The sequence below is a fragment of the Charadrius vociferus genome, unplaced genomic scaffold (genome assembly GCF_000708025.1).
Source record: "Charadrius vociferus isolate BGI_N301 unplaced genomic scaffold, ASM70802v2 scaffold661, whole genome shotgun sequence".
Taxonomy (NCBI): Eukaryota; Metazoa; Chordata; class Aves; order Charadriiformes; family Charadriidae; genus Charadrius; species Charadrius vociferus.
Window position 1 is genome coordinate 86,415 of NW_009647002.1, and position 10,607 is coordinate 97,021.

The window sequence follows — 10,607 nt, forward strand, 5'->3', positions numbered from 1 at the left end:
GCGGCAGAAGCCGCCCCTCGGGACGCCGTCTGTCTCGGCCCTCGCTGCCCCGGTTGTTAATTTCACGATGTTTTCTTGGGAATTGGAGCCGGCGGGGGCGGAGCGGCCTTTACGCCAGTCCCCTTCCCGGCTGGGATCATTTCCAGGGCCGTTAACCTTTGACCTCGGGAGCCCTGCTTCTGCAAGGCCGGAGATCACTTAGTTTAAGGAAAACCTGACAACCGTTCTTGCCAAAACCGGGCGAGCAGTAAGGGAGACCACTGACAATCTCACAGCAGGGTTTGTGCCCTTTCTGTTCCCCCCTCTGAGGTTTGTTGCCATGGGGGCAGCTGCCTGGCCTGTGGCCCAGTGGGATGGACCCATTGCTGGTCCCCAGCCCTGCCGGCAATGGTCCCTGCTCCCTGCTGGGGCTCAGGGAGGTTCCTGCAGGGCTGTGCGGGAGCTGGCACCTTACCCCAGGCCTCCAGGCCAAACGCAGTTTTGGGGTGATGTCCTGCCCCTTGGGGCTCGCCGTGGAGTTCTGCCACCTCCTACTGTTTCTGTAACACTATGTGAAGCTGCTTTGTCCTTCTGGGATGGCCACATGGGACATGTGGCCCAGTGGGATGGACCCATTGCTGGTCCCCAGCCCTGCCGCCCCCTGCCCGGGCTGTCCCCAGCCCTGCCGGCAATGGTCCCTGCTCCCTGCTGGGGCTCAGGGAGGTTCCTGCAGGGCTGTGCGGGAGCTGGCACCTTACCCCAGGCCTCCAGGCCAAACGCAGTTTTGGGGTGATGTCCTGCCCCTTGGGGCTCGCCGTGGAGTTCTGCCACCTCCTACTGTTTCTGTAACACTATGTGAAGCTGCTTTGTCCTTCTGGGATGGCCACATGGGACAGGGTTGGAGTCGTGGATCTGAGGGGTTGAGCAGCAAGATGGGGACTCCATGAGCAGCTCCCCCCTGCTGATGTCTCCCCTCGCCTGTAGAGCATTGTGTGGCTGAGCAGCTCCAGAGCTGCAGCAATGAGCTTGAAAGAGCACTGCATGTTTTCCAGAGCCTTTGGGAGCCCAGCACAGTGGGTTGTGGGCAACAGGACATTAGGTTTGCAAAGAGATAGCTTCTTTTGAAAATTCTTTAGACAGTGGGAAAATTCACATGCTGCAGGTAAATGACCTCTGGATCTAATGACATTGTTTAAAAACATTTTAAATGAACAAAACAAGGTGGAGGTGAGCCTCCTCGGGAGGTGGAATGCTTTGGTTCAGTATGACAAGTGCCATGGCTCCACAAAACCTCTGAAAAATGACAGCACCCTTTCAGCTAATTCAGAAACCACGGGGAACTGGAGAACGATACAACTAATTGAAGATTTCCGAGGTCTCTATGGCAAGCTGTGCCCATGGGATTAAAGAAAAAAGCAGACACTAATTACAGGCACAATTAGTGCCTGGGCTGCAGCACAGTCCTCTGTGAGTATTTTCTGAGGTCACACATGAGAGATACTAGGAGCGAGCCTTTCTGCAAAAGCTGTTGATGAATTGTTTAGTATATGTCTGCGTTAATTAATGAAGTATTTCCACAGAAGTACTGCAGGAGCTTGAGATCCAGTGGCAGAAAAGTCTTACAGACACACCAGCAGCCAGAATTAGGAATCATGTCTTGGTTGGATCCTCCCTGTGCAATCCTTGTTCCTAATTCTGTGACTTGTGCAAATGAAGCTGATCTCTTACCTTCAGCATTCCTGAGAATCTTTCTCATCTGGAAGTTGTGAAATCATAGATAATCAGAAGATACTGCTCCAAGGTTCAGAAGCTAGCTAATCAGTGACATGTTCATTTAAACAATTATTGGATACCGTCACTTGGTGAACAAAAAGTGAAGGGAAGCAAAGCACTTCGGACATGCAGTTTCATTACTTGCTTACTGCAGCTGCTTCTTCTCAGTCTGCTGAAGCTTCCACTTAGAAGATGATATACAGGAGAAGAGTTTCTAGGCATCCCAAGGAGGAATGAACTCAAGTGCAGACACGCTGCCTTGGGCCACACTCCATCTCTGCCGGGTCAGTGTCAGAGCAGATCGGAGGGCCTGACCTGCTTCCCACCAACCTGGGCACTGAGACTGCTGTGCCGGACGCGGAGGCGTCCCCGGACCTCAGCGAGGCTCATGGAGGGAGGACATGCTGCCAGGCTGTGTGGCACGGCTGTGCGGGACCTGCCAGGACGATGTGTGGGTAGGGAGGGCGTCCCCAGCGGGCTGCTTGGACACTGCTCTGCCGGTGTTTGTCCACCTCTCCATGGAGGCAAACTCCCTTGCTGCCTCGGCAGGCATTCCCCAAAAACTTTTGCTTCAAATCATAGTGGGACTTGCAGAGTGCTACTGGGTGTGAGAGTCCTGCCTTTCTGGAGCTCAAGCTGTAGGGGAAGAAAGGAGTGCACATCATTGTCTTCCTTTGCCCAAGCACCAAAAAGAAACTGATGCCCACGTTCTCCTTCACTGAGCAGCACGGCGTTCACCCGTCACTCTGTGGTGAGGCTCACTGTCTGTGCCCTTCATGCCCTTGCTGTGGTTTGTATGGATTACTTTTCCCTAAACCTCTTTTCTCATGCCAGAGGACGACAGAGTTCCCAGCCCTGGAGTGCTAACCCTGAGCAAAGCGAGAAAGCTGCGAGCGTGGGGATCTCTCAGCTCACGGGCCGTCTCAGTCCTCGCACCGCATCGCTCCCGTGTTGTGCTCCCTTGGGGCCGGCACGTAAGGAAGAGGAGAGCCAAGGTCTCTCTGATGTCCAGGGCTCTCCTAAGCCACAGCACTGCTCTGCCTGCTCCTTCTGAGAGCAGTGCTACCAGCTGCTGGGAGAGACAGAGACAGGGATGGGCCTGTGCCTGGTGAAGGACAGGGAACACCTCCAGAGAGCAAAGCTTTTGGGTAAAGCCTGGGAGAAAAGACATCATTTTACTGGTTAAATCAGGCTTACATTTTACCTCCAAAACTCTTGTTTTCTCAGTAGATGGGAGCTCTGTTAATAGCGCTCAATGTGGGTTTGAAATTATTACAAATTGGGAAATAAATAAAAAATGTCAGATGTTTGAAAACTTGCTTGTGAGCCCCTCTTGAGCACATGTGTGTGAGGGATGCGTTCAAAGGCAACCCTGCCTGTACAGGTCCTGCAGCGGAGCAGGCACGGAGCGTCTTCTGCTGTTTTGAACTGATGTGAGCCAAGATTTTATTGGGAATTGTTGGTGCACTTGTTGGCACATCTGCAAATGTGCACAGAGCCCAGTGCCACAGATGCAAAAATGAGTTGACCCACCTCTCTTGAGGAAATGCTCTGTCTTCATTAGTTCTTGGCATCATCCTGTTTAAAGCACTGTTTTTTTCTGAATCTTTTTCATTCTGAGAAAAGGATTATGGAATTTTACAATGCAGTAATAAACTATTATTATTTATTAAATAAGAAGGCCCTGTAAAAAAATAGAAGGAGAATTTAATCCAGATGCTATCTATTGCAAGGGCTTTTGAAATTCCAGATGTTGGTAGTAAAATGTGGTCTGTAATTCATGCTCTTAGAGACAGAAAATGCTTCTGGCTGGGTAACCTGGCCCTGCTTAGTGTGGCGGTGTGTTTTTCCACAGGCCAGCCCGTGTTTAGAAGCAGCCGCAGTATCTAACTGTAGGGTTCAACTTTATCCCTTTGCTGAACATACTTTTGTGTGTTTTTATGGCTAAGAGTGAGATTGTAAGCACATCAAATCAATGTTGTACTTGTTTTATGAAGGTAATAAACCAACGGCTTGCGGAAGTGGGCAGCCGTGTGCGCAGCAGAGCAAAGGGCTCGGGAGCCCTGCGGTGTCGGCACTTGCACAGCCATCAGTGGCCAGTATCGGAAGAAGAATAACGACAGCATGTTCAGGGCTCTTCTATCCCCCGCTATTCACCGCTTGTTCCCTTTGTGCGCCTCAAGCAAGCCCTTTTCTGGAGGTGCCATTCCACGTTTGGAACTGCCCCTAGTGCTCTGGCAGCTGGAGGGATGCTGATGCCTTTTCAGTCCCAGGCCAGCTGAAACATCTCTCCCCCCACAGTGTGAGACAGCCTTTTCTGGCTCAGGGCTGCAGACCTCAACACTGCTGCGAGAGGAAAATCGTCTGATCAGATTTACCTTCAGAGACGATGGCCTCTCAGCTCTGCAACCGGTCGGAAAAGCTTGACCTTGTCTGCGGCTTTATCTCTAGATGTAGCTACTCTAAATCATCCCAAGGGTAAGGGCGGCACATCCCCAGAAAGCACGGACTTGCTAAAGCCAGGGGAAGACGGGTGCTGCGGTGCGGGTGGTTGCAGTGAGTGGCTGTTGTAGGCGGATGAGGAAAGATTAGTGCGGAGCATCAGCAGTGCCAGATCAAGAGGTCGGAGGCATTTTGATGAAGTGGGGAAACAACAGATAATAATAATAATTGGTCTCTCTGGGTGTGGAGGCTACCGAGATCCCAGACATCAGACTTGGACTAACCAGGACTAACTTGATTTATTGTCACCACAGATGGTTTTTGTCCTTACTATGTGTCCCCTAGTGCCACCCCTGAATGGAGACTGCAGCCATTCCCTGAGGCGCTGACAGCTTCCCTGGACATCTCCTGGTTTTTCATACCTGCCAAAAACCGCTTTGTCTTCCCACAGGATTTATGTAAACTGGTTACAAATTCGGACACGTGTAGTAGTGGTAAATCTCAGGTTTCGTGAGTTCAGCTTTTGCCTGCAGGACCATGGCACCTTGACTTGAATTCATTGTTTAAAAATGCAACACAGCAGTGGGATAAAGTGTGTTGCAACACAAGGTGAATCTGTGCCAGGCTTTCTTACACTCACGGGGAGGCTGTGCTGTAAATGGCTTTGGGCCACCATCCTCATCCCTTCTGGGAGGAGAACCCCCTGAGCACCCCTACCCGAGGGGGAGCAGGGGGGGACGGTGCTTTGGCCACATGCTGGGAGATGGGTTTGCAGTGCCGGGGTTTGGAGGGGAGAGCAGACGGTTCGGACGTTCCATGAACATCCCCCTGGGAGCTTCGTTCCCTTTAAACTCCTGAACACACAGATGCTGTTTCTGAGCTCTGTGCTGGAAGTATCGGGGGAGCAGATTATGCACATTGGGTGCATAATAGCTGTACAATTAGCAAGGTCCGGACCAGCCCTCCCGAGGCCCATGGGAGTTTTCCTGGGAGGTCCCGGCACTCCGAGACACACCCCCCACCCCGGGATGCTCCAAGTGAGACATTTGCGACCCAGACCTGGCGGTGCGCGGATCAGATGGCAGCATGTCTCCCCTCCCACCAGCAGCTCCCCGGGTATGGGCAGCGGTCGCTGATCTCGGGGCAGAGTTCCCACTGAGATGGACTTCTCCGCACAGTAATTGGAAAGTGCTGATGGCCAATGCCCACCTCCAGGGAACCCCTCTTCAAAGCCCTCATGGGGCTGCGGCACTGACTCCTCTGGGGAAGCTGCAGCTCCACAGGGGAATCGGCCTCCTAAGGATCACACAGAGTGTCTTTTAAGTGGAAATGACTGTTTTTTCACAATTAGTCAGAGCAGAAATAATTAAGCAGGGCCACAGCCATTGTTATCTTGTACCTGATTGCCAGAGTTCCGCCTGCCAGGGGTTACTTCATTGTGCTCTTCTGCTATGCTTCCATTTTCTTTTGCTAAAAAGCTGATAATGTGTGCTACTCCCATCACAAGGGATATGGAAATCTGTTTTCAGAGGAGCCGCTTTTGCCCCCCAAGTTGGTCTGTGGAGTTTGTGGGCAAATAAATCCCAGGAGTGGCTGCTGGGCTAAACAGAGAATATACAGAGGGGTGGCAGACGGTGCCCATGGGTGCCTGGGCGCCTGTGGAGAGGGAGAAGCACAACACCATTTTAGAGATACCTTTTTCTGTTTGCATTTAACCTTTGTCTTTTTGCTCTTGAAGTGGAAACTGTGCTAATTCGTCTGGGATGCTGGGAAAGCTATGGGGAGGGGATGCATCCAGCAAGGGTGGATATCGCCATCCCTCTCCGGTCATATGCTGAGCACGGCTCGAGCGCTGAGGGGCCCAGCCTGGGCGTTTCTAAGATTTCCATGAACCCTACGTTTTTAGCATTTGCAATTTCCCTTTGCACATTGGCCGAGCCGGGCTGCTTCATTCACATCGCACCAGAGTCTGGTGCAGCATTGTCCTTCCTCCGTAAGAGGACTTTTGATGGCCAAGATGAATTCAATGCCAGTGGAGGAGCAAGAAGCATTAACCCTTAATCCTTGGCTAGAGGGGCCACCGCGCAGTGAGAGGACCCCAGCCAGGGTGGCAGGACTCCCGTCGCCAGGAAGGGGTCCACAGCTTCCCTCTCAGCTGTCCATGTGTGATGACTGGGACCGCCGGGCTGCATGGGACACTTTGTCCAGCAACAGCTGCCTCAGAGAGATGCGAGGCGCAGCTGGTGATGGACTACCCCTGTTGTAAGCAAGGAGGAACAACCCAGGCTTGTCTTTCTGGCGAAGCAGTTCTGGGTTTGGATTTCTCTCCACTGTTGCTAGTGGATTTCAGCCTTCCTGGGGGAGCAGGGACGGATTCTGTTGTGCCTGGCTAAGAGTTCGCACGAGGCCTTGCAGGTGTCAGGATAGCGTGGCTGATTTGGATTTGGGAGGCTGCAAGTTAACCCCCTCCCACGGTCTGCGAGTATTTACAGAGGGAGCGGATTTTTGATAAAAACAGACACAAATGTATGTATACCAAGGTCATCTGGAAGCAGAAGCTCGATGAACTCAGGCTTTAATAGAAGGGTGATTAACTGTCGAAACAGCTTGCTGGTGGCTGTCAGGCATTCTCCATCACCCTTCGTCTCCCCGTTTCCAGCCTGAGAGGCCGTATGTGGTGGGTTGGCGCAGGAGCCCTGCGTGGGCTCTCTGGTCTGCCGGGGTTCAACATCCTTACATCCCATCCGGTGCTGAGACTGACAAACCATTGGTTGTCCCCTGCACCACAATTCAACAAGGAAGAAATAAACACAACAATGATTTATTTAGTTTCGTTTTTACAGGCTATAATAATCAGTCTCCCTGTCATGCTCTGGACAAAAGCAGCGATTTTGCAATACTATAATACGATGAACAGTGCTGTCAGCGTCCCCGGACAAACACCCCAGGGACACGTCTGCGCCGGCGGCTCCCTGGAAGGTCTCCCAGCCCTGTGCGCAGGCTGGCGGCGGCCGGGCTTCGCTGAAAGCCGGGGAAGGGACACCATCAAAGGATACCCTGGTTGCTCAGGCGTCACCTCTAGGAGAGGTACTTGTCATCCTCAGTGCTTGCCAGAAGTCAGCTGTCCATAGCCACGGCCACCTGGGCCCTGCATGGCTTTCGGCAGCTGGAGCCAGGCTCGTGCCCGCAGCCTGGACATGGACCCCCGCTGCCCGCTTTGCGTCCGGACCCCCCCGGTGGGAGATGGAGCCCAGTGGCGCCCCCATCCCCTACCCCCGGCTTGGCAGAGGAGCAGGGCACCCCAGCCTGCTCTTGCCCAGCCACTCCTTCTGGCACTAAGAAGTTTGCAGATGTGATAACGAGACTCCTAATTTGCTTAGGGAAGAGATAAAGAGGGGGAAAAGGGAAAAGAAAGAATCCAGGCTGAGTGGTGGGCTGCCCTAATCACAGAATCACAGTATCTCCTAGATTGGAAAAGACCTGTGAGATCATCTAGTCCAATCATTTACCTCACACTGACACCCACCACTAAACCACATCCCTGAGCACTGTATCTACATGACCCTTAAATACCTCCAGGGATGGGGACGCCACCACTGCACTGGGTGATGCGTTCCAATGCCTGACGACCCTCTTGGTAAATAAATTTTTCCTAATACCCAGTCTAAACTTCCCTTGGTGCAACTGGATAAGAACCAGGATATCAGCTGCGCTGATCTTGCCTCACCCTCCTGCCCCCCACCCCCTCCCACAGGAACAGCCTGAACTAATTAACCCTCTAGCACTCCATAATGAAGGCTAATAAACACCTAATGGGTTTGCTTGAACAAACAACCTCCGCACAGGCCATGGGAAACCCCCAGTGCTGTGGCGTGGGGTGGGGGAAGAGCAGGGATGGCGGGGCTGGGGCTGCCCCGCTCCCCCCCTGCATGCCGCAGCCGGAGCCCCCCAGCCCGGGCTGCCGGTGGCCTGGCTCCCCGTGCCTCCTCCTGCTCCAGAGGGGTTCCTCCAGAGCCCCGCGGCGAGGGCTGCACCTCTCTCAGTGTACAGCCCAGGTCACCCCGCTTGCTGCTGGCAGCCCCTGATGCCGAGTGTGGGGATGGTGATCCCCTGGGGCAGGTTGCCCCGAGAAGCTGTGGCTGCCCCATCCCTGGAGGTGTTCAAGGCCAGGTTGGACGGGGCTTGGAGCAACCTGGGCTGGTGGAGGTGTCCCTGCCCAGGGCAGGGTGGTGGGATGAGATGATCTTCAAGGTCCCTTCGAACCCAAACCATTCTGTCATCATTCCATCACACTGTCTGTGGAGAGCACTGCCAGCCCTGCAGACCTGCACAGGCTCCTCTTGCGAGCCCTGCCTGGCCAGGCTTTCCCTTCCTCACCTCCCTAGTGTCTGTGGCTTTCTCTAGACCTTGACCATCCCGTACCCTCTTGCCCTCATGGTGGGGACACCTCCGCCCCGTGGGGTGCTGCCAGGCGGCTCTTCTCCAGGAGCCATGCGGTGTTCTTGGCAGCGCACTGCGCTTCCAGCAGGACTCCTGCTCCCGATGCGAGCGGGGCTCTGCGCCGTGCCAACCTTCCTGCTCTGCCCTGGACCGGAGCTGTGGGGGATGAGCTCCCGGCGGGCTGCGGGCTCTGTGCTCCAGCGAGCGCGGCGTAGTGCAATGCCGTCCAGTGTTGTCCCTTCTTTGGGGACCCAGAGCGTAAGTGTGGTGGAAACAAATTGGGCTTGTTCTTCCCGTGAACGCTGCGATCAGCCCGTTAGCCTGTGTGTTGCAGTTTGTCGTCGCTGGGTTGGTGCAGTGTTATGAACCCAGGCTCTGAGGAAATGCACTCAGAAATATTCTGCTTAAAATACTGGACCAGATGGACTGCGTTTTCCTAACCTTTAGCTGGTTCCAATGTGCAAACAGTTAAGATCATAATGTTAACATTTTCTCAGATGTTTTATGTGCGTATAAAATATTCTCAAAGAATGTGCTTTTGAATGCAAGGTTTTATCCAATTACAATTTTACTAGAGTTTATAAAAACATAAAAAATCTGTTTTCAGGGTGTCTGAGATGCTGCTGGCCTTCATGGTTAACTCTGAAGCCCTTGCAGTGGAATATAATTGCTACTACACAGGAGATGTCTCTGCAATTATTAAGATTAGGCTAATGTGCTAATTCTTCAGTCCTGTCTCTGGTCACCTCTGAAAACGGTTGACATAGGGGCAGTTAAGAATAAATATGTTCCATGTCTGCACCAAAACCTTCTTTGGCTTTCTGTTGGGGGCTAAAAGCTTGGCTTCTGCAGACATGAATGTGTTTGAATCAGAGACTAAAAATACAACTTAAAAGCTCAGAGCAACTCTTCAATGGGCTGAGTTGCTTCGCTTATCTCCCAGCAAGTGTAAGAATAGCTCGCTCTCATCCTGCACGGCGACTGCAGCCTCTTGTGGGCAGGCTTCCGGAGGTGGTAAGTGAGGATGTATTTCTCCCCCGGCTTAACTGAAAACCTGAATCAAGAGAGGAGATAAATGGAATTTAATGGACATTCATGTAAAGACATCTACTGTTGTGCTTTTGTAATAGAAAAGATGGCAAACGCTGTAATCACTGGGAATCTTCCTGGTTTGCCACGTGAACGTGAAGGCTGAGCATGGAAATGTTGATCATGTAATCTGTTTCTGAAAGATCCACGTATCGCATTACAGCATTTTATGATTCCACGCTTAAGTAGTTCATAATTTTAACAGGCTTATTCCTATTCAAAGATGCTGAATTAGAATAAGCCTGTTAAAATTATATAGCAAGTGTGCATGAAATCATAAAGGAAGGTAGTAAATGACTGCGTTAACAAGCGAGAAGCAGGCGCTGTCTCCACGCTGTGCACCATCAGCTGACCCGAAGTGGCTCAGCCCCTTCCAACACAACCGCGGTGCTTTCGAGGGCTGCACCATTGGGCACCCATCCCTGCCCCGCGCGTGCAGCGAGCCCAGGCTGCCCAGCCCGGACACCCCGTGTTTGCAAGTCGCGGGACTTAAACAGTTGGGTTAGCTTGATGCAGTTGCACTGTTTCATGGAAGCTCGCACACCTCCAAGGCAAAGAGAGGTGCATCAAGCCAGGGCTCTGGGCAGCCCACCCGCCCATACCTCTGGCTCGAGGTGGTGTTCTTCAGGACGCCCACCCCCAACCCCCAGTGCCCCCGTCACAGCGTCAAGGCCACTGAAACAGGGCAGCAGCTTATTCCCCACGCTGGGGAGATGCTCAGGGGGCTGGTGGAGGCAGAGCGCCTTGGGGGAGCGCACAGGGGTCAGCAAAGCAGCCCCCCCAGCCCTCTGCATGTCCCGGGGGCCGTCCCCGGCCCTGCTGGCAGCAGCCCCTGGCCCCGCTCCGGGGGGTTCCCACGGGACCGGCCACGCGGGGGGGGGGGC

The 10,607-nt window shown here is 53.2% G+C and overlaps 1 protein-coding gene across 1 annotated transcript in view; it reads right to left on the reverse strand.

Moving 5' to 3' along the window:
• GOLGA7 (golgin A7) overlaps positions 1-10,607 on the reverse strand; it is a 24,176-nt gene that overhangs the window by 6,547 nt on the left and 7,022 nt on the right. The gene's annotated exons all lie outside the window — the stretch shown is intronic.